The 24,996-nt window shown below is 42.2% G+C and overlaps 1 protein-coding gene across 1 annotated transcript in view; it reads left to right on the top strand.

Annotated features, from left to right (window-relative positions):
• Window positions 1-24,996, top strand: part of LOC124613117 — a 319,714-nt gene that overhangs the window by 272,716 nt on the left and 22,002 nt on the right. The gene's annotated exons all lie outside the window — the stretch shown is intronic.

Below are 24,996 nucleotides of genomic sequence, written 5' to 3'. Positions count from 1 at the left end.
ATTTCTCTCATACAGATGTAACGCCCCTTAAGGGTTGATTATTACTCTTGATGAGTTGGGTGTCGTAGTAAGATCCGGGCTTCGTGGTGGCGTTTTCAATGGGGCTGGACATGTTGATGAACCACGCCGAATCCAACGGCCTCGAAAAACTGCTCATCAAGGAACTCACGCACCTGAACAGCAAAGCGTGCTGGAGCTCCTACCTGCTGCAGCCACTAATGTACCACGATTCCCCTTGTGTTAGAGTTGAGATATTAATAACATTTGCTGTGGTTTCAAATAAGCAACTAAAAACCTATAAGATTAGCTAAGGTCGTAGTGTGTTTGTCTGAGAGGACACCTGGCCTGGAGACAGCGAGAGAAAGCATTCCTTCTCGTCAATATCGCCTACAGGCGGGCACCCTCTCCAGCTATTGTAGGCTATTGTAATAGCTGGATGGAGCAGCTGCGCCCCAGTACATCTTCCCATCTGTCGATAAAGATAAATAGTACAATAAAGACAGCTGAAGAACCCCGAGATATTGACGACTCTACAGAACACGAACGTTTGCAAATGTCGTCGAACTAGATGTTACTCAAGGTTATGCTACAATGCTTTTAGCGGGGTGAAAGCAAATAATATGTCACAACAATTATATGTGATATCAGATAATTCGTTTGCTGAGATGAAGAACTAAAGTTGGTCAGTTAGAAGTGCGGACGGGACCGTAGCAAAATTTTACGCAACACCAGGGGAGAAATTTCCTGGGGATGATCTGCCTGAAATAAGGCACGTCCACTATTGCTCAGAGGCACCTGAAGACTTTGCTTCTGCGCGTAATGACAGCCATTGGCAGGCATTGCAACTATCGCAGCAAGTCTGGTCTCGCCCAAGTGACGACGAGTCTCATAATGGCAACACACTGTTGTGTAATGCCTGGTAGCGGAATACACCAGAGTATGACGCAGGCTGCCAATGATCTGTAAAAGTAAATTCTGAAATCTAAGAAAACAACTCTGAGATATAATTAATACGATGAACATAGGATACCATCGATCTCTTTTTACGGTTCCATACCCTTATAAAATCACTTTGTTGTCCGTCTGTCGATCTGTCTGTCTGTCAGACTGTTAAGACACCTTTTTCTCAGGTACGGGTAGATTCATGTGAAATTTATGTCACATACTAAGGTCTACGGTGACTTAGCGATGTGAAAACTTTAAGCTTCTAAGTCAATCCATTCATATGGTACGACCATGAATGTCACATACTTCGATACCCGCAAACTCGCTCATCAAAACTTGTTTGCTACATCTCGTTGACCCATAATCATGAAACTGGACAAAAAGCAATACTTTAGAAGTACACGTAAAGCAAAAAAATCCGAAAATTGCTAATTCGTAACTATATCACATTAAAAATATTTTTTCCCACTTGTTGTTGTCTGTCTGTGAGTGCATCTGTTAAGACCTATTTGGCTCAGGAACGGTTAGATGTACGACGCTAATATTTGTCAAATACTAAGCTCTGCTGCCACTTGGCGGTGTAAAAAAATTTGAGCCAAGTCAATGCACTCAAAAGATAGAGTCAAATGCGTCACATATTTTTAATACTAGCAAGCTCAGTCATTATGCTGTTCAAGATGGGCCTGGTGGTCTGGAGGTGCCACCAATGTACATTCGGGTGTTCGGTCAGAGGACCTGTTGTCTGTAATAAAAACACACTGAGCGAAGTATTGTAGGTTCCCTTTCCTCTGTTGGATAACTGGGAGAGGTTAGGGACACTCAAGTAGCCGAAGTTGAAAGACTTGCACCAGACCACGGAGCCAAACGAAGTTATTATTATCTTTATACATTACTAAGTAAGTACTTAATACTCAGAGCGCTAGTCCTGCCCGCACAATATTTGGTTTTTTCAATTATGTTGTGTGAGAAGAAGTCTCAGAAACGATAATCGCAATAAATCTAGACGTGGTCCGAACAGACATATTTCGTATAAATAAAACTACAGTAATAATCTCTATCATTCAACTAATAAAGCCTCATCTAGTTCACCTACTTTTTTAGGTGAGGTGGTTGCTAACGCCATACTCAAATGCAAAAACTTGCATAATAAATAAATCTGATAACCATTAACTAGCTTACTAATATTGGGGCTAACTAAATCTGTCTCCGTAATAACTATCACAGGGAAGTCAGCAAAAAATGTGTGAAGTAATCTTAAGAGATTCTACGCACTGCAAAATTATTGAATCAAAACATTTGGGCAACCGCTAACCAATCGATTTGTGGTAAAAAAATCCTTCTACGTTTCCACAATTCGTCTGCCATATCAACCTTCAAATGGATTGTGCAGATACAAGCATAGTAATATACCACCCATGATAAAATACAACTCAAGCAATTGATCATAGTCCGCAGCTCGTGGTCTCGCTTCCCACGCCCGGGGTCCCGGGTTCGATTCCCGGCGGGGTCAGGGATTTTCTCTGTCTCGTGATGACTGGGTGTTGTGTGCTGTCCTTAGGTTAGTTAGGTTTAAGTAGTTCTAAGTTCTAGGGGACTGATGACCATAGATGTTAAGTCCCATAGTGCTCAGAGCCATTTGAACCAATTGATCATAGTTCATTATTTTAAAAAAGAGAGAGAGAGAGAACTCCTCATGAAAGAACAGCAAATATTCAGTACCGAGTAATCGTTTAGAACGCAGTTACCTTTCTTCACATGAATAGCTCACGACAACTGAACGCAGACTGACAAGCTGTTCCTGTTTTTCAGCTTTTTTGGATGATGGTCGGCGCTATATGAAATTGTCAGCTAGTAACAAACATACGAACACACGAATGTCTTTTCAAACGTATGAATGGCCCTAAGCTTATTTAAGAGCTAAAAGGTACTACATTATTCTGGAAGTCAAAAAGGCTCAAATGGCTCTGAGCGCTATGGGACTTAACAACTAAGGTCATCAGTCCCATAGACCTTAGAACTACTTAAACCTAACTAACCTAAGGACATCACACACATCCATGCTCGAGGCAGGATTCGAACCTGCGACCGTAGCGGTCGCGCGGTTCCAGGTTGTAGCGCGTAGTACCGCACGGCCACCCCGGCCGGCATTCTGGAAGTCAAATGTTCATCAGAAAAATATTATAAGCTGTGAAAATTAAGTTTCGAAGTGCCTGAAACCGGTAAAGAAATTAAATTTCTTTTATGAAACTGGTTGCCTATTATTTATTTATATACGACAACAGTTGCTGAGAAAGGATAAAATCCTGAACTTAACGTCGAGCCAGACGCAGAGAGCCATCTACCTGCACCGGAAAAATAAATAGTATATTCTGAAGATCTCCTACCACATTTGTTTCAATAAAGAATGTATCGCTAATAAGCCTTCTGAAGAAGCAGTTTGTTCAATAATTTGTAATAATTGGCATCGATTGTATTTTTTCTTTTGGTACAATATCTTCACTCCCTCCTAAACTGGTGACGAAAAGCTAAGTGATGACAGTACAAGTCATCCGGCTGAATACTACTTTACACATTCAGATACTTTTGTAATGTAACTATTACCCTTTCTTGCACTACTGATGCATTTTTACGGACAATTGAGAATATCGTGACATTTGACAAGCACCACTGATGAGGCAAAATAACCAGTTAGGGCCTTACACTGTCGTTGAACGATTTGTGCTTAATCTCAACCTGGTCTCAATGATTCTCATCGATTGTATTTTGCTGGTGATACATTGTCTTCGCTGCGCCGCCCCCCCCCCCCCCCCTTCCCTTCCCGCCCTGACACATACTTTAGAGTTCCCAATCATGTTTTATAGGCACCAGTTGGATGGGTATGTGCGTACGTAGCAAATAACACAGCAATACGTAATGTAGGCTAGACATTTCACTCTTTTAAGTTGCTGATGTATTTTGCAGCATTTTAGAATATTGTGACATATCACAAGCAACATACTTGTGTAAAATAATTAATTTCAGGCACCGCTGCGCCTCACACCAAGTGTGGACCATTGATCTAACTTCGGTTGCTGCTATCTGTTGCCGAAGGCAGAAAACAGGAGCTTAAAGCAGTAGCCGATTTTATTTCACATCTTTGAGGTTATGTGGAACTGTATTAAAACTGAAACTCATCTTTGACAACCATACATTACCAGTTCGTTAATTACATTGCATAAGCAACCGTTGCTGTTTAACTACTTATGAAAAGCATGTTTTATACTAATTGTCATATTAATTTTACATATTGCGAACAGCATGATTTCTTCACATATTCTTCAGATCCATGTGATGAGACTTTAGCTCTTGAAGACGCCTCCCCATTGAAAACAACGCACTAAGTTGCGATCGTTGAGGTGTCTTTAGTTGGATCTCACATACGGCCCGATATTCCGTATCCTTCTACAATAGTGGTTTTTAAAGCGGTAAAACATATTTCACCGTAAGCTTTCCGGCAGTGAGCTTCCTCATCTGCGCAACAAAAGAATGCGCTCCGAATACAGACTACAGACTGCCTAACAGGTCTCGAAAAATTCATAACGTCAGCGAAACATGAATATCAAAGTCACCAACCCAAAACTTCAAAATTTCCGTTATGAGGGTGAAAATAGGTATTGCGGTGTGGTAGCTGAAATATAACGATCATACGAGCGAAAGAAGTTTGCGTGCCCAGCCTGAAAGCTAAATACGAAAGGTCGCGTCATTTTCTGTGGAAGTGTAAAGAGACAAGCACAGTGCCAAGTTTCTGGAAAGCGTAATTGGATGCCATTTACGTTTCTTCTTCCAGGTTACGGCGCGATGTGGTTTTTGCACCTAACAAAGGAAAACACATTTAGGACTCTTATATTAGTGCATCCTCAATGTTTGGAAGTCGGACTCACCGACAATTCTTTACGTTTGTCCTAGGAAACATTTTTCTCGTGGCGCTACATGACATGAGATTACGTTTCTCAAAGATTACTCAGCAGCCTTCCCTAATTTGCATAAACAATAAGCACACAGATATTTTTATGTGACTATTGTATAGTATTTTATCCATCCTCGGCAACCGTAGTCGTATACAATGCAATCAGCTGCATAAAAGAAATTAAATTTCTTCAGTCTTCAGTATGAACTATGGCTCCCTAAAAAGCTGAAATCAACTACGCCAACATCTAATAAAATACCACCACACACAATACGATTTTATGAAGGAATATCTTTTTATCACTTGGGTTTTAGGAATGAAGAAGGTGTTTTATTGCAATACATCTCTTAAACTGCAGAATAACATGCTTCGTTTAGACAAACTCGCGAGATGAAGAAGACTGTGACAGAGAAGTGACATCTTCAAAGATGATAATAGACTCGATATCTCTAAAAGAAAATTTTTTGGTAAAATTATTGATTATTTAGTGTAGTGTGTGCAAGATGTCACACACTTTGCAAGCACAGTGGAGCTTCTAATTAAATATTTTACCATGTAATTTGTCTGCATTACTTATTAAAATGCACGCAGCTTGCATGTCGGCACTACCAATGTGAGGCGGCACGCCACTCTCTCGCTTTAACAACACTGTCAATTAGATTAACGTTCATATTTTAGGTCATGATCTCGGTCTACCTCAGTACTACACATGGTATGTGTGCATTATGACTCCTTTACACAAGGAAATTGTGGGCATAATGTTCTTATAATTGCATGTGTAGCCTGTAGAGAACTTGTACCCAAAGAGCCACAGTGGGCACAGGGAGGGAGATGAATTGGGGGCCATAAATAGTGAGTGCAGCGACCTGGCTGTGCGAGTGTTTCTGGGAAGCAGTGCTCAGTGGATCGTACCTACAGAGGCCTTCTGGCTGAAGAATTTTTTGTACCAAAACTACACCTCCCTAGTCTAAAATTTGCTTTTTCAGACAAGAAAATTTGGAGCCACTGATTGGTCCTCCTTCTGCTTAGGCTCCCAGAGAAGGGCGCCGTTTCACAAAACTTTTCTCTTGGCCAGGCGACATCCCATTGTGAAGGTGACCAGTTGGCGGAAAGTGGGTGGAGGAAGCCATTTAAGAGAGAATGCTGTAAACAGAGCCTTTGTGCAAGTGGAGGGGGAGGGCGGGGAAGGTCATAAAACTTTGTACATTCTCATGTTAGAAATTGGGACAATATGAACAGAGTGGCTGGTGCAGCATGTGCTTAGGGGACACAAGATTGTAATCCCCCTCCCCCCCCCCCCCCCCCCGCACTAGGAAGTCTCCAGGTTCTTTTAGCAAGCATAAAAAAAACATGTGTTTCATGGGCACCGCTGTCTGGGAAGCTTAAGAAACTTCATTCCGAAATTGGGAATAGTCGGCCTAGAAAAATTAGATCGCTTCGTAAATGAGGGACTTGGGGCTTTGGTCGCATCTAGGTAGTTTTTTGTTTTTTTTACCAAAACAATGCCAACCTGGTCTAAAATTTTCTTTTTCCAAGGAAGAAGATTAGGAGTCGCTGATTGGCTCCTCTCAGGATACGCAAAGTGGAGGCTTGCTGTGTCTGGATTACCTACCAAGCCAACAGAACAGGCAGGTGGGGAGATTCAATGAATAGAGGATAGTTCGATTGTTTTGTGCAATGTAGGGGCATTTTCTTTTTAGCTAATTCGGCTCCTATACTGAAGCTTGGTGGAAAGTGGTTGTGATTCTTTGTTTCTTCATCTTTTGGACTTCCCCTGTTGGAGAAGTTCAGGTCTTTCCCTAGTGGGTGAGACTTGTAGTCTGTATCTCGTGGTGGACTAAGACCTAGCAGCAGTTCCCAACTGTATCAACAGTGGAACTGCATATCATCTCGGACATATCGGGTGTCATGAGGGTGAAGTTTTTCGTCCTGAGTTGGCTGACATTGGACAATTCCAGCCTGCATCGCCGTGCCTGTGAGTCAAGTTGGGTTAGCCAGACCAGCGAACGGGTGCACCTCACACTTAAATCTTCCGGGATTTCAGGGCTCTGATGGGGAAGTTTTCAGCGTTCTAATAATCAGAACTCCAGACCGCATAGAGCGCAAATTTCCATGAACGCATCGGAACATTACAGCTGCCGCAGCGCACCGCTCCTCGTCCATAGCACGCCATTTTCTGCTGCTGTCTGAATCTAGGTTAAAGGGTAAAATACTGCTCGACCGGTGAGGGGTTGTCAAATGATAATCACAGGTCCCTGTTCTCAGGTGAACCATAGATTGTGTGATATGCTTGGTCGTAGTTAATTCCATCTGAATAGAGTCGGTCCCCACAAGGAATCATGTAAACAAAGGCTGGTTGCATTGTAATAGGGTTTGATTCAGGAGAGACTTTGAATAGCTTCCACCCCAATGTATGCTTTGCCAATCAAAGAACATTCCTTCTCTGGTTTGTATTTGTCATTTTCGTGTAAGATTTATCAGATAGTTGTCTAGTTGTAGTTACAGCACGATTAATAAAACTTGTCATTACTTTGTATATTTAAATACGCAACTGTTCTCATTCACGCTCCTTCAAACATTCAATGTTTTTATTTTATTGTGATGGTAAATGTGTACACCAGAAATTTAAGGTTCGATCTTATTAAATTAATTAATTTGCTTTTTAATTTGAGTTCCGAAAATGACCACAGCCATAGGGAACAAAAGTGATATGAGTAAATACGCTAATTCATACACAAAGAAATAAGGCTGTAGCTCGCGATTTGAAGGTTATTGAGAGATAACTTTTCGTTACGCCAAAATAATAACATTTTTGCATCACTCAGGCATGTATTTATGATTACAGCAAGCGATGGCTGGCACCGATAAAGACATTTAGGTTAAGCGGTGCTCGTTTAGAATGGAAGTTCGATAGGCATACCACACTTGCAATCTCTATCGACCTTCAAATTAATTTCCGCTTCTAAATTGTCTGTATAGCTTATTAAAATACACACAGATTGCATGCTTACCGTAATACCTCCACCCAACTGTCTTTGTTCACTTCCTTCTCTTCCCTCCTCTCACTGTCCATCATCTCTTCCCCCTCTGTCTGGCCATTGCCTTCTCCCCTCTCTCTCCATGAGAGCGGATGATGCTGTAGTATACAGAGAAGTTGCAGCATTAGAAAATTGCAGCGAGGTGCAGGAAGATCTGCGGCGGATAGGCACTTGGTGCAGGGAGTGGCAGCTGACCCTTAACATGGACAGATGTAATGTATTGCGAATACGTAGAAAGAAGGATCCTTTATTGTATGATTATATGATAGCGGAACAAACACTGGTAAAATATCTGGGAGTATGCGTGCGGAACGATTTGAAGTGGAATGATCATATAAAATTAATTGTTGGTAAGGCGGGTACCAGGTTGAGATTCATTGGGAGAGTCCTTAGAAAATGTAGTCCATCAACAAAGGAGGAGGCTTACAAAACACTCGTTCGACCTATACTTGAGTATTGCTCATCAGTGTGTGATCCGTACCAGGTCGGGTTGACGGAGGAGATAGAGAAGATCCAAAGAAGAGCGGCGCGTTTCGTCACAGGGTTATTTGGTAAGCGTGATAGCGTTACGGAGATGTTTAGCAGGCTCTAGTGGCAGGCGCTGCGGGGGGGGGGGGGGGGGGGGGGCGCTCTGCATCGCGGTGTAGCTTGCTCGCCAGGTTTCGAGAGGGTGCGTTTCTGGATAAGGTATCGAATATATTGCGTCCCCCTACTTATACCTCCCGAGGAGATCACGAATGTAAAATTAAAGAGATTCGAGCGCGCACGGAGGCTTTCAGACAGTCGTTCTTCCCGTGAACCATACGCGACTGGAACAGAAAAGGGAGGTAATGACAGTGGCACTTAAAGTGCCCTCCGCCACACACCGTTGGGTGGCTTGCGGAGTATAAATGTAGATGCAGATGTAGATGTAATATCCAAGACCTCTACGAAAACTCGAGAAAAACAAATTTGTATTTCATGTGAGATTTTCCACGCTCTGTAAGTAACAATGGACCTTCAAATTAAATATTTCCGCACCCACACTTTCTGTATAATCTACTAGCAAATCCAGAAATGCTTCGCAGCTGCAAAATATGTGCTTTAATTGCATATTCATCCCAATATTCTTCTCCCCCTTCTCTGTATCCATCACCTCCACCCAACTGTCTTTGTTCACTTCCTTCTCTTCCCTCCTCTCACTGTCCATCATCTCTTCCCCCTCTGTCTGGCCATTGCCTTCTCCCCTCTCTCTCCATCCCATCTCCTCTCTCCCCTCTCTTGGTCCATATCCTCGTTCCCCTCTTTATATCCATTTGAGGCGCCATGTCACGGATTGCGCGGCCTCTCAGGCCGGAGGTTCGAGTGCTCCCTCGGGCCTGGATGTGTGTGTTGTCCTTATCGTAGGTTAGTTTAAGTTAGTTTAAGTAGTGTGTAAATCTAGGGACCGATTACCGCAGTTTCGTCCCTTAGGAATTCACACACATTTGAATTTTTTTTTCCATTTTCTCCCCTCTCTCTATCCATCGCCTCTCCCCACCTCTCTCTGACCTTAAGCAACATTTATTGTCATTGTAAACAAAACATTGGTTGGGAGTTAAGTCTCTTAAAACAAGTAGGTAAATCGGTTGGGATCATAGGTATATTGGGTATGAGAGAGAGACCTCTTCACCTGCTTGGTCTCAGAGGATAGTAGCTTCAATGTTAATATTTCGCAGAGTTTTAACCTGTGAACAGGTAGGACTACAAAGTTTCAGACGATTCAGGTCCTGTGGTAGTGTTCTACTCATAAGTTTATAAGACATGAATACAACTTTTCTGTTTTCTATTGAAATCTACTGCGAGGCAGAAAACAAAACAAGCATTGTTGTGAATGCAATTCTTGTTTAAAATTATACATAAGAAGAAAGTATATATATTGGAGAAACAATCTGTTTCATGGTTAAATGCCCTGCTACCTCTACGAAAAAGAAAACCAAACTGCACATTTTCCGTCTGAATGTTTATGAGAGTATCATACAAAAATATGAAATAAATAGGTCAAGAACTTCTCGAGATTTTTGGTGACAGCGTTAAATGACGTCTTTTCTTTATGTAGCAGTATAGAAGTACCGCTCAAAATACACACAGCTGGCTTACTGTGAACACGAAATACAACTAGAGCACTACTGAAGATCTAACTTATATATTTTAGTGATATAATACTATTTCAGAGGCATTGGTTGACATCCTTCTGATGTTAGCATACCGCCTAAGACCCAGTAACACATAATGCCTAACACCTAATGCCTGACACCTAAAACCTAAAGCATAACGCATAACATATAATGCATAATGCCTGAATGCAATAATATTATAATATATTACAGAGGGAATATAGTTTTCCCCTCGGATAGCTAACACCCAGCGCACATACACACTGTTAGCTACTGGCAGCGTCAGAAACTGGAGGAGGTGATAGCTACTGGGTGTGTCAGCTACTGGGATTGCTAGCTACTAGATCTTAAGTAGCCTTGTATCAACAGCAGCAGATAATGTGTATGTGCAGTGGATATCAGCTGCTGCGTCTTAAAAATATTGTATCAACAGAAACTGAAGTGCGTTCGTGCAGTGGATGCTAGCTATTGGATTTTAGGCCAGCACTCTGATTCACAAGAAATTTCTGAAGAGGAATGTATTATGAATTATGTGTCATATGTTGGGCGTCCATTACTGCATGAAAAATTATGATTTAAATATTGTAAATACCTGAAAAAATTCGTAGATTTTAACTGTTGGTCAGCACCTCTTTCTGATTAAACTCTTATTCTCATTACCTTGATGGAATTCTCAGATAGTGAAAACCATCCCGAAATTAGAGATGATTAATACTCGATTATTGTCACTGATAAGCTGTCAGGGAAACTTGAAACTTCGTGTAGGCATTAGGTGTTAGGCGTTATGCATTATACGTTATGCATTATGTGTTATATCAGACGTTACGCATTCTGCATTAGGCGACAGGCGTTTGGTGTTAAGAGTTATTTGTAGAGCATTAGGCATTAGGCGTCGTTTGTTAGGCGTTAGGTGTTGTGGGGTCTAAATTAGTATTATAGTACCTGATGGATGTCAGCTAGTGGATTTTAATTCTGCATCATTAGAAACTTTATGCTAGATCTGCAATAGCGCCTTAGATGAATTTAATTATTTCAGTAAGCAAGCTTAAAATAGAGTATACAGACAATTTATGTGCGTAAAAGTGTGTGAACATTCCAGTGATTTTAGACTTGAGAGTAATACTGGTGTTTTTCAAGCTGTAAGGAAGATCTACAGTAGTCTCTCGTGTGACCAGTTATAACACATTTAGAATAATTTAATGCGTTGTGCTTAGATTGAACCACGTCAGGCGTTCAATAAGTAATGCAACGCATTATTTTTCTTAAAGCACGTTGGCTTTATTCAGGCTTCCGACATACCATATTAATCCCCACTCTTTTCGCTACAAAGCTGTGCTTCTCAACATTATCTACGTTCAATTTGACGGCCTTATGCCACCATAATGGGAAGGCCTGTATGCCCGCATGGCACTACCCTACTGGTTGAAATTGGAGCCAAAGTCTTGCTGAATTAACGACTCCTCTACATCCACTTACTGCTTCCCTCGGAGTGCTTCCCTTACTGGGCCAAACAGATGGAAGGTGCGAGATTCGGACTGTAGGGTGAATTAAAACTAAAACCCAATGCAATTTTGTGAGTTCCTCTCGGATGCGCAGAATTGTGAGAGATCTTGCGCTGTTATAGAGAAGAAGTTCGTCTGCATTTTTGTGGAGACGAACACGCTGAATTCGTTTCTTCAGTTTCCTGAAGGTAGCTGAATACGCTACAGAGTTCATATATCAAACAGAATAACCCCTTCCGAGTTGCAGAGGACCGTCTCCAGGGCGTTCGTGGGTGCAGGTGCGGCTTTGAACATTTTCTTCGGTGGACAAGCGGTGTGACACCACTCCATGAATTACTGTTTTGGTTGGTTGGTTGATTGGGAGAAGGGGACCAAAATGCGAGGTCATCAGTCCCATCGGATTAAGGAAGAAAGTCGGCGGTGCCCTTTCACAGTAACCATCCCGGCATTTACCTCAAGCGATTAGAAAACATCACGGAAAACCTACATAAGGATGGCTGGAGGCGGGTTTGAACCGTCGTCCTCCCGAAAGCGAGTCCAGTGCGCTAACCATTGCGCCACCTCTCTGAGTTGCCGGTTCGAAGTGATGAAGCCATATTTCATCGCCTGTGACGATGTTCGTCAGAAAACTGAGGCACAAGCAATTCTGCACAGATGATCCTTCAGCCGTGCCGTGGCTCGCGGTGGTGCTGTTGTAGGTTTCCGCCTCTGTTGGAGGCCATACTGTATCGTTTAGTTGACATCGTTGCGGTTGTTGTATTCTTCTTGTATTGACTAGCGCCACTTGGTTTTGCAAGCATTGCCTGTCCGCTAGTGGCAGTAGCAGCGTTATCGACATGTAGTACCTGTGGCCCTATCTTTGGGATGACCTAGTTGTTCTTCCGGGTCGTGTGGGTGGGCAGTTCGGTTGGGGACTCTGGAGTAGCCAAGAGGGCAGTGCGGGAACACACCGGGACCGCTGGCGGCACGCATGCACTGCTGGATGGAAGGGTTGTGGTCGCGAGGGTACACGACCTAGTCGTCAACTGGATCCAATAAGCTTTAAGTTGAGCGGATTTTAATCCTAGCAGTGAAACCTCCACCATTGTGAAATCTCGCGATTCGCCAGTGACTTGGGTTCGTGTTGCTGTGTTGCCGAGACGAAGAGCAGCGAGTGGAGTACTTGGGAGAAGGAGGATCTAATAAGCTTTCCTCGAATTCTTGTTACTAATTGCTGCATTCTATGTGTTACCATTTGTTAAGTTCAACCAGCGGTATTTTTCCTGCCTGGTGGCCGCTGACGCCCCAGTGAACTGCCCTGGAGGTTAGTGTATGTAACGGCAGTGTACGTTTCCTCGCCTTGCCGCTGCTGTCCGGTAAGGCGTGTAGTTTTGACAGTTTCCTTGATTTGTAGGTCGTTTGATGTTTCTTATGCTTTGGTAGTAGTGGTTCCTTTCTCCTTTTGGACGCTCTAACCACAGCATTCTGAGGACGTAGTGCTGACCACCGGTTCCGGCTTTGGCGTGGTGTTCCATCGTTGCATTGGTTGTCGGACGTTAGGTAGCTTCAGCAGATTATCATTAGTCATTCATTAGACTGCCACTAGTCTGAGTTATGTTTACTGTAATGCCCAACAGGTAAGACCACTCGTGCATGATGAAAAGTCTAAACATTAACAATGAAATCAATACCCTTAGCTGCATACAGACGTTGATATAAGTCAATCGCGTCTGCCATGTAAGCAGGAGCTCCCGGGTTCGAGTCCCGGTCAGGGTACTCATTTCAGACTGTCCCCGTTCACATATATCAACGCCTGTATGCAGCTAAGGGTATACATTTCATTGTAATTTCATTCTAACGATCTGTCGGACATGTCCGAAAGAACAGATACCATCTTCATATATAAACATTACATGAGGTTTCCATTCAGGAAAAATATTTCTGTTGCAACCGAGACACACTAAATATTAATGGACACAATTGTAGCCAGAGGGCCTAAAAGGGTTATAGCACCACCACCTAATGGAACCTCATGAATCTACAGAGAATGAAGCGGGAGTATTCCGTCATGTCCCACAGCAAATTCCGTATTTTTCCAGCCTAAATTGGCCGATAAAAAAAAGTTGCATTACTCATTCAACGCTCCTCTTACGGCCGTCTACTGACTTGTAATATATTCAAATAGTGCCAATAACTGATCATTGTGTATTTTAATAACTAATACAGACAATTTAGACGCTGGAATATTTAATTTGAAGGTACATTGCGCTTACAGAGTGTGAGAAATCTTGCATATAATACAAATTTATTTTGCTCAAATTTTCGCAGAGATCTTGCGTATTACAATACGCACGCATGTTGCGTCTATTTTAATAAGTTATACAGGAAATTCGTATGTGGAAATATTTAGTTTGAATATCCATAGAGTTTGTAATTGTGGTATGCCTATCGAACTTTCATCATAACTTGAAAGTTTTTATCCGTACTTACATTATGCAACTTGCGTGTATTTTAATAAGTGATGCACATAGTTTAGTTTCTGGAATAGTTAATTTAAAGCTTACTGTGCCTGCGAAGTATGTGAAACGTTACATATAAAAATAGATGATAAATAATTTTATAATACATTTTTATTTTTGGTATATTGAATCTATCATTGCCTTTGGATGCGGTGTGGCCGAGCGGTTCTAGGCGCTTCAATCTGGAACCGCGCGACCGCTACGGTCGCAGGTTCGAATCCTGCCTCGGGCATGGATGTATGTGACGTCCTTAGGTTAGTTGGGTTTAAGTAGTTCTAAGTTCTAGGGGACTAATGACCTCAGATGTTAATTCCCATAGTGCTTAGAGCCATTTGTCTTTGGATGTGCCACATCTCTGTCACAGTCTTTAGTCACCTCGTGAATGTGTGTAAACAAAGCTCGTCGTTCCGCAGTTTAGGTGATGCATCGCAGCAAAACACCTTCCATCCTAAAATGAAAGTGTTAAAAACTACTTTCTTCAAAAAGTCGTGTTGTTCAAAAATGGCTCTGAGCACTATGGGACTTAACTGCTGTGGTCATGTTCCCTAGAACTTAGAACTACTTAAACCTAACTAACCTAAGGACATCACACACATCCATGCCGAGGCAGGATTATTCAAACCTGCGACCGTAGTGGTCGCGTGGTTCGAGACTGTAGCGCCTAGAACCTCTCGGCCACTTCGGCCGGCCGGTCGTGTTGTCATTGGCAACATTTTAATACATGTTGATGTAGTTGATTACAGCTTTTTAGGGAGCCATGGTCCAGATTGCAGCAGTTTGTTAACCATTTGTAATAATTTGCATCTATTTTACTTTTTCTGATGATGCAGTATCTTCGCGCCATCCTAAATCGGTGATGGAAAAGTTCGGTGATGACTATACACATCATAAATTTGAATATACTTTACGCATTTAAACATTGTAGTAATGTAAATATTACCCTTTCTTGCATTTCTGACACATTTTACGGACATTTTAGAATATTGTGACATTTGAAAAGCATCATAGATGAGGTAAAACAATTAGTTTGAGCCATAAACTATGGTACAACGTTTTGTGCTTAATCTCAACTCGGTACCAGTCATTTGTAAGAATAACATCGATTATATTTTCCTAGTGATATATTGTCTTCGCTCCTACCACTCCTGGCGCATACTTTACAGTTCACAGTCATGTTACACCAATTCGACGGATATGTGTATCTTATTTCCCGTTTTTTAAGTTTTGCGGTATAGTGCCTAAAAGAAATTCATCTTTGACAACTCCAAATTATTAATTTGTTAATTATATTGCATAAACAAATCTTGATTTTTAACTCTTTGTGAAGGTATGTTTCATACTCATGCTCATACTAAACTGCACAGGCAAACGTTGGTTTTTGACTATTTAGGGTAAGTATGTTCTGTACTCGTCCTCATATTCCATAAAGAAGTTTAACTGCCTGTTTATCAGGCCACATGTGTTTAGACATTAAAACAGCATTGTAATACTTTCTTTAGAGTTTGATATCATGTTTCTGATAGCAATTTCACGAAAACATCGCTTTTTTTTTTTTTTTTTTTTTTTTTTTTTGTTGATCATTTTTTCAGATTTGGAGACAGTATTGCGGCATTTGACAATGACCGTAGATGTGGAAAATAATTAATTTAAGGCTCTGCTGCACCGTACGCTATGCGTGGTACATAGATGAACCTTTAATGTTTTTACCAGTGCAATATCTGCTGGTGACAGTAAGCAACTGGGGGTAAATCATCAGATGATTCTGCTACGCTTTTTTCAGGTGTTGCAGAACGGTGTTTAAAGTAAAACTTATCTTCAGGAACTACATATTACTATTTTTTTAGTTACATTAAATTGCAATCAATTTTACAATCTAATTAGAAACTCTTACTATTACTCATAGTCTGTAAGCTCTCAATAAAAGAACTTCCCTAACATGGCACCTAGTAGGTACGTTGTGTTGACCATTAAATAGACGACACGTACATTGCGTTTTGTTGTTCCATCGAAACGAGTGACCTTGCTGGGTCCATTTATAGACTCTATTCCAGCACTAAAACAACATATTGTCGTGATTTGCACCTTTTTATATTGCCCCCGCAAATTAGATGTTCCTCTAAAAAATTATATCATTCTCATAAGCGAGTTCCGAGGGTACTTTACTCATCTGTCGGATTCCCATTACCTACTTGGTCCCAACCGCCAATTACCCCTGAGGGCACGGGTTTCCCTCCACTGTATCGCACGCTCCTTTAAACAAAGGAATCTATCGTGACGAAAATTAATAACAAAAATTGAGAGGACTTACATCAAAATAAAAAAACATCCAATAAATACCTCCACAAGAATACCATAATCGAATTTCTGTCTCACTCTTGCGACGAGAGTTGAAAAGCTACCATGATACACAATTACAACACCAAAAGGAAAAATGACATTGATTACTCCACATTAAGGTTGTCTTCAGCATAAAAAGGGCTGTACAATGGTGTGACTAAAATTGTTGATAACTTATCCAGTGATATTAGATTGGTGCACATAATGGGTTTATTTATCTATTGTCATTTTTTATTTTTAGTTCACTATTGCTATTTGTGTTTACACACCGTTGTCTTGTTATTTGGAGATAGTGAGTGACGCTGCGTCAAGTGGAGAAATATGAACAACTCCGACGTATCCTTCTGTTTGAATTCAATACAGGTGCGACAGCAGCGCAGGCAACCGGAAACGTTTGGGTCTTGTATGGGGATAATGCCACTGGACGGACCACGGCAAGAGAATGGTTTTCTCGTCTCAAAGAGGAACCTTTTGACATTAGTGTCTCTCCACCTTCAGGAAGACCTTCGGGGTTTGATGAAGACCGTTTAAACGCAGTAATCCACAATGATCCGACTGCCGGGAATTGGTAAATATGATGAACTGTGATCTTTCCACCATGGTGCAACATTTTCATGCAATGTGGAAGGTTCAAGAATGGGAAGTATGCGTAGCGCACGCTGTAAGCTGAAACCAGAAAAACCTACTTGCTCGTCACCAATTGGCTCGTGAGGAACACCGACCATTCATACCCCGTATCGGTACTGGTAACGATAAATAGTGTGAAATAAAAGGAATAGTTGAGCCAAAACAAAGCAGCGTTTCCCCGTACAATGACCTGTGTGCACCCACAAAAGGTAATGTTATGCATTTGGTGGAATAGTTCAAATGGTTCAAATGGCTCTGAGCACTATGCGACTTAACTTCTGAGGTCATCAGTCGCCTAGAACTTAGAACTAATTAAACCTAACTAACCTAAGGACATCACACACATCCATGTCCGAGGCAGGCTTCGAACCTGCGACCGTAGCGGTCGCTCGGTTCCAGACTGTAGCGCCTAGAACCGCACGGCCACTCCTGCCGGCCGGTGGAATAGTCTCAATATGTTTACCACGAATTACTTCCCCAAGATGTAATGATCACTGCTGACGTTTATTGTCAACAACTGCGAAGTATTCCAGACGCTGTCCAAGAACAACGACCAAGAAGACAATTCGACGTGATGCCTCTGCACGGTAACGCCCGCCCGCATTCTGCTAAACTGACTAAAAACACCATACAGGTGTTGGGTTGGAGCCGGCCCGTGCGGCCGAGTGGTTCTAGGCGTTTCAGTCTGGAAACCCGCGACTGCTGCGGTCGCAGGTTCGAATCCTGCCTCGGACATGGATGTGTGTGACGTCCTTTGTATAGTTAGGTTTAAGTAGTTCTAAGTTCTAGGAGACTGATGACCTCAGATGTTATGTCTCATAGTGCTCACAGCCATTTGAACCACTTGTTGGGTTGGAAAGTCTTTGCCCACCCACCTTATTCACCTAATATTGCACCCTCAGATTTCCACTTCTTCCGCACCCTGTAGAATAACCTTCAAGGGGGTTGGGGTTGTTTGGGGAAAGAGAGCAAACAGCGAGGTCATCGGTTTCGTCGGATTAGGGAAGGACGGGGAAGGAAGTCGGGCGTGCCCTTTCAAAGGAACCATCCAGGCATTTGCCTGGAGCGATTTAGGGACGGCAGGACGCGAGATTGCACCGTCGTCCTCCCGAATGAGAGTCCAGTGTGTAACCTTCAAGGAACCTCCTTTCCGAATCAAAATGGACTCCGAACATTGCCCGACGAGTTCTTTGCCTCAATACCACGTGATTTCTACAGTCGCGAAATCGAAAAGTTACCGTAGCGCTGTCAGACAGTTGGAATAAGTTCTAGGGGACTGATGACCTCAGATTTTATGTCCTATAGTGCTCAGAGGCATTTGAACCATTTGTTGGGTTGGAAAATCCAGTGCGTCGAAAATTATTGATGGCTAAAGTCTCTGTTACGTGTATCTACTGTGTTTATTAAACTTATGGAAAAGCGCTACGAACTTATGCGCCAACCCAGAACAAATGTTTGACAGACAGCATATCAAAATTTGAAAACAAACTGAAAAAGTTTCTCCTTGACAACTTGTTTTATTCCGTAGAAGAAATTCTATTGTTGTAATGTGTAAAAAGTAGTGGGCAGGAATTGCTAACTCGTATCTGTGTATTTTTTTTAGAGAAAACCTTATGTAGCCATATTTGCGAATTAATTTGCGAGGGAAATGTAAAATAATTCGTTCCACATCATTACGGTTTATCGCGCAGATGATTCATGGAATATGAAAGTAAGTAAAACTAAAACCGAGAACATGTAACAATCATTATTTAAATTTTGCCATTAATAATTTATTCACTAAATAAATTACCTCATTTCATTTTATTTAAGTGTCGTCGAATCTGGGCTACATCATTGTTTTAAAATGTATACCCTTTGGGAGTCCAGAGACATGTTTCCAGAGTCTTTTTCAAAGACTTTTGGCCACATCGGATATATCTAAGATGCTTCCTGCGTTTAGGATTCGTACACTTCACTGGCAGCATAGACTCTCACATGATACATTGATACAGAATTAGCAAACAGAGCGAAAAAGCCAAAAGTAGAGTTATAATTGATGCTTGTCGCAGTCAGATTATTGGACCGACTCCAGATAGAAACTGGACAGCCGACAGGAGAAACAACAGGCCGTGTTTATTCAACAGGTGATCTGTGAGGGGTAGTCTGCGCGAGTGTAGGTCCTTCTAGTCACTGCCAACTGCGGACGTTCCTTACACGTAAAAGCGCGGCAGAAGGCTGAATGCGCTGCCATCCGCAGGCCACGTGGCAGATCGATAGCCCCCCTCAGCTGTTCCGCTGCATACGCACTTTCACGCACGACCCACGCTGCAAGCACGTCGAGAGGGTGTCTCGCCACCAGTGGCGGATTATAGGCCTAAACTCTGGAGAGGCCAGGAAACATATTGGAAAACCTCCTTTCTTTCCCTTTTAATGTACGACCACCACCATCACTACTAGAGTTACTCCTAAAAGGACGACGACAACGGCTGCTACTACGGATAATAATAATAATAATAATAATAATAAGGACACTCAGCTTTATGTACAAACGAACTGGTAAATTGGGCTTCTGAGCATTGTTACGTGCAAAACAAGTTAACTCGACGTTCTGTCTTCTTCGCGAATCTTTCGATGACATCGCCATACCATGTGTCTCAGCTTTCAAGTATTCGCAGTACTGGTTTTTGAGTTGAGGTACAAGCAAGAACTAATTAGCAACCCTGGACCATGCTGTTGGTCAAATACTTTTTTACGCGTTAAAAGGGGGGGGGGGGGGGGGTAGGACGTGAAACGGGCCGACTTGGAGCAGGAGAGGCACCACAGGACATTTTAATTTACACTGTCTATAATTTTACAAATAAATTCATAAAACTTTGTTAGCATGACCAGGAAGGAATCAGGATTCACACTCATAGCAGAGGAAGTTCAAAAACATAACAATACAAATTTTCTTACATGTGAAATTTCATCATTTTTTTCACTTGGTATTGGCTGCATTTGTTGCTGCAGGTACACTTTTCTTCATAAGTAAGAGAGATTCTTCGATGAATTTTGCACAGCTTACAAACCATACTTACAGGTGTATGAAACTCCCAAATCTGTTAAAAACTGTGGGAAAAATTGAGATAATTAACTATAAAATTCGAGTTTTCTCTAAACACGAAGTTTAAAATGTAAAAGCCCATTCATTTTTCCATAGATTAAATAAATTCTAGAGTTTCATACACCTGTAAGTATGGTTTGTAAGCTGTGCAAAATTCATCGAAGAATCTCTCTTACTTATGAAGAAAAGTGTACCTATAGCAACAAATGCAGCCAACGGTAAGTGAAAAAAATCATGATATTTCACATTTAAAAAATTTTATTTTTTCGTATTTTTGAACTTCCACTGCTATGAGTGTGAATCCTGAATCCTTCCTGGTCATGCTGACAAAGTTTTATGAATTTGCCGGCCGGTGTGGCCGTGCTGTTCTAGGCGCGTCAGTCTGGAACCGCGTGACCGCTACGGTCGCAGGTTCGAATCCTGTCTCGGGCCATGGATGTGTGTGATGTCCTTAGGTTAGTTAGGTTTAAGTAGTTCTAAGTTCTAGGGGACTGATGACCACAGATGTTGAGTCCCATAGTGCTCAGAGCCATTTGAACCATTTTTATGAATTTATTTGTAAAAGTATAGACAGTGCAAATTGAAATGTCCTGTGGTGCCTCTTCTTCTCGAAGTCGGTCCGTTTGACACCCTATCCCCCTTTAGACAAGAAAAACTCCTGTTAACTGAAGCACTTGTTGAAAGGACGGTAGCAATTACACAAAATAGTTTGAAAGCTTCTGGAAGAATTTAATCCATTTCATTCTCAGTCATTATCTTATTATGTCTCCCAAACTAACAGAGTAGAATATTTATGGTGGCAGGACAATACAGTTCCTAGTTTTACACGCAACTGCGAGCGACTTAAGGACTGCGCACGCATTACCCTGTAGACGTAGTTAATGAATGCACCCAGTCAGTCTACGGGGACAAGCTGAACATAATTGTCGAACTAAGCAGTGTCGCCTGATTTAAGTAGGAGCGGTTTATCCCCATGTGAAAATGTTGTTTCTACTTGTGTTACAACATTATCCAGTGCGTCGAAGAGCACCTGTTTGTATTTTGACATCAATGGATTGCCAACGAATTCACCCATCATTTCAGCTCTGTTCTCAGAAGCATTAGGTTAGAATTAGTCGAGCATCTCATGGAATTTAAAAATGTCAATCAATTTAGCTTCATTTCTGAAGTTTTTCGTGTGACCTATGCATTCTGAGACAGCACTATTACAAAACTGTGCATAATTTTTTTCTGAATAATGTTCAAAAGTAGTCTAAAAATATGCTTTCAAAAACAGAAAGGAAGAAAAACAAACTCTAGGAGGCTATTTTTGAAAGTACAGGCTTCTCCCGTACTCGTTGCACTAGAGTCTGGCCTGCCAATTATTTCATTTAAAATCTCAATTAGCTCCGGACAGTTTTCGAGAATGGCGTATATTATTCTGGCGTTACAGTTCCATTTCAGTTTACTGTTGGAAGAAATGTATTTTCCAACAGTACTGTCCACAATGGCTGTGCGTTTGGAAGACAGGTGGGAAAAGCAGGAATACCCTGAAGCGCGAAGAAGGTACTGGTTTTATGTAGGAACAGCTATGCTGTAAAACTAAATATAAAAGTGTGCATAACAGTGAGTAAAAAGAGCTTCGGAGGCAATTTCATGGACCTTACCTAGAAGGCCATTTAATTCTGCTCCCAGAACAGAAGCACTATCATAGGTTTGGGCCAGCAGTTTGTTCTTTATATCATAATTCTGAAACAGGCCACAGCTCAGTGAATGAAGCAGCAGCAGATCTCAACAGCATGAAAACCAAGAAAATGTTCTTCAATGTCGCGTTACAGTCCATCAGCCTCATAAAAACAAAGCACTGTGACTTGCACAGAACTCCTGTTACTTCGTCCACAATGCAAGCATAAAATTAGGTTCTATCCAAACCTGAATGTATCTTTTCACAGACACTCATTTATACATTCAACCAGTTCATTCCGTATGGTTTTCTAAAAATCGCGGAAATAGCCAATTTTCTTCCAGTGTGCTTTCAGATCTTCTTTTCTGTTTAGACCAAGTTTAAAAATAGTTCTGAAATTTCTGGGATTGAGACCTCTGAATGGTAGTTCTGATTGCACAAAAGATATGTGGCACCAATTAAAATTTTCATGATCTCTCTGTTAGTTTTCACTTCATTTCTGCGTCCGATTTTCATTGGTTTGTAATGTTCGTTAAGTAGCTCTGAAATACTAAACACTTGTTTTCATAGATCTTTAAATGAAATAAAACTACTTAGATGATCTTTAGAAGAAGCATGCTGTGATAAACCTCTAGACATATTCTTCAGATCGTTGAAACTTTCATGGGAATATACAGTGCTTAAGAGCAAACATGGCCAGCAGAATAAGTTTCCTTTGGTAGGACTAGCACATAACCACTTGTGCTGCTTATACCATGAAGCCGGAATGCACGTGTTTCGAACTTCTTTTTCTTAAGGTGTAACGCCGGTATTGGGCGTCCTTTCTTCAAAATCTCATGTCCTTCAGTTTCACATCTCCTTGAGAACGAAAACTCCTACAAGGAAGTAATGATGTCCTCATTTAAAAGCATTACATTAGTACTTGTATACGGTTGGGCATCATCCGTACCACTGCACGCAGGAACAAGAGAAACCTACAGAGGCGGCACTACAGCAACTGGCCTCCCGTAGCCTAGAGGCGCACGGCAGCACAGCTAAAGCAGCCTGCATCACCTCTCATGTTCCCAGCAGTGACGTACCAGTTACCATGGCAACCGTGCGTTTACAGGCGGCTTGGCTTGCGTCTGACCTTCTCGCTATATGCTTTTCGCCTCTGTCTGCTTTAGAATAGGTCTAAGCTTTCGCACTTTGATTTTCTCTCTAGTGCGCGTTCTCCAACAAAACTGCACAAAGGTTTATTTCGAAAATAATTATTGCTTATTCTGCTGATACCACACCTACTACAGTAAAGTGAGGACGCCCAGCCTGCCTTGCTCCCTCTGATTAGCAGCCACAAGTGCCACCCTCTAGCTACGCGCGCACACCAAGCGATGTCCGAAAGTGCTCCAAAAGCCAGTGACAGTTCCACACAAGAACCCCACACTGATGCTCTAAGCGATGTTCTAGTTTGCCATTGTGAGGTGGCTGGCCTCCTGTGTCCCAGGAACGTGCACATTAGCGCTCTCAGATATCTGGACGAATTCATCTTCAAATGTATAATTTTTTCAGCTAAATAAATGTATTTCTCAGCAGCATGTCGTCCTTTTATGCAGTGCACTTTATAAGTTGTCTAGATTGCAAAAACACGCTTATTTGAGTTACGATCTGGCCTACGTTTCGGCCCGTAATACATACGTTTGTGAGACCTCTTTTCCTGTTAGCTTCTACATTTGCAGTAAACCTCCTCTCTGAAAACCACTGTGAAGTGAATGGCAGAGGGTACATCCTGTTCTGCCACTGTTAGGGTTTCTTCCCATTCCATCAGCATGAATCATTACTTAAATACCTCCGTAAGTGCTGCAGTTAATCTAATCTTGTTTTTGTTATCCCTACGGGCGTGATACGAAGGGCCTTGCAGAGCATTCCTGGATACCTCACTTAATACTGGTTTCTGGAAAGTTGTAAGCAAACTTTCCTTGGACAGCTGACATCTATCTTGAAACATCTGTCAGTTCTGGTTTTTCAGCATCCCTTGGCGCTCTTCCATTGGCCCAACAAATCTTTCACCACACGTGCCGCCCTTGTGTAGCTTCAAAATCCACTGTCAATTCTAAGTAGTATGCAATATTCTAGTGTGGGTCACGTGAGGGTTTTATAAGCAATCTCCTTTGTTGACTGATCGCTTTTTCCTAGTATCGCATCAATGGACCGCATCTGTCATCTATTGTATCTACGACTGAATATATCTGATCGTTCCATTTCATATCCGTACAAATTCAAAATGTATTTCAGAGAATCTTTTTGGAACACCATGTACATTAAAAGAAAGTATTGTATTGTATGTTAACCGGGGACCTAGAAACGACGGAGAGGCTCCGTCCCCGTCGCAGCCGCAGTGGTCCATAACCCCAAGACGACTACCGCAGTCCACTTCACTCCTCCACCGCACCACACCGAACCCAGGATTATTGTGCGGTTCGACCCTCAGTGGACCCACCTCCCCCCCTCCCCCCCCCCCAGGGAACGTCTCACACCAGACGAGTGTAACCACTATGTTTGCGCGGTAGTGTAATGGTGGCGTACGCGCACGTGGAGAACTTGTTTGCACAGCAATGGCCGATATAGTGTAACTGAGGCGGAATAACGGGAACCAGCCCGCATTCGCCGAGGCAGATGGAAAACCGCCTAAAAACCATCCACAGATTGGCCGGTTCACCGGACCTCGACACAAATCTGCCGGGCGGATTCGTGCCGGGGACCAGGCGCTCCTTCCCGTCCGTAAAGCCGTGCGTTAGACCGCACGGCCAACCGGGTGGGCTAAAAAAAAAAAAAAGTTAGACAAGTTGTAATTTTGTAGCAAAGTATGAAAGCTAGTTGCGTTAGTTGATATCTTGTGACATAGTGAGAATTCCAGGATCCAACTTGGCTCATGCACCACCTGATAGCTTACAAAGCCTTGTATTACAATCCTGAGCAATTTCAGTCGATATGCACAGTGCAATGACACACCTGAACATATGTGACATCTGTACTTTCGGACTCGTCAGGCCCCATTTTGATCCTGCAGCCACTATGAATCAAGACACAAAGTAATTAAAGACATTAGCTGCCAGTGAGCTTTGATTTATATCCACGGGGCAAGTTGAATATTTGTGCCAGGCTGAGATTCGAACCCGGGTCTGCGGCTTACTAGGCAGATGCATTGACCGCTAGGGCTTCCAGACACAGTGGCCACCACAGT

The sequence above is a fragment of the Schistocerca americana genome, chromosome 4, assembly GCF_021461395.2.
Source record: "Schistocerca americana isolate TAMUIC-IGC-003095 chromosome 4, iqSchAmer2.1, whole genome shotgun sequence".
In the NCBI taxonomy this organism is placed as follows: Eukaryota; Metazoa; Arthropoda; class Insecta; order Orthoptera; family Acrididae; genus Schistocerca; species Schistocerca americana.
The sequence above is the reverse complement of the archived record's forward strand: the minus strand, read 5'-3'. Positions and strand labels throughout refer to the sequence as shown.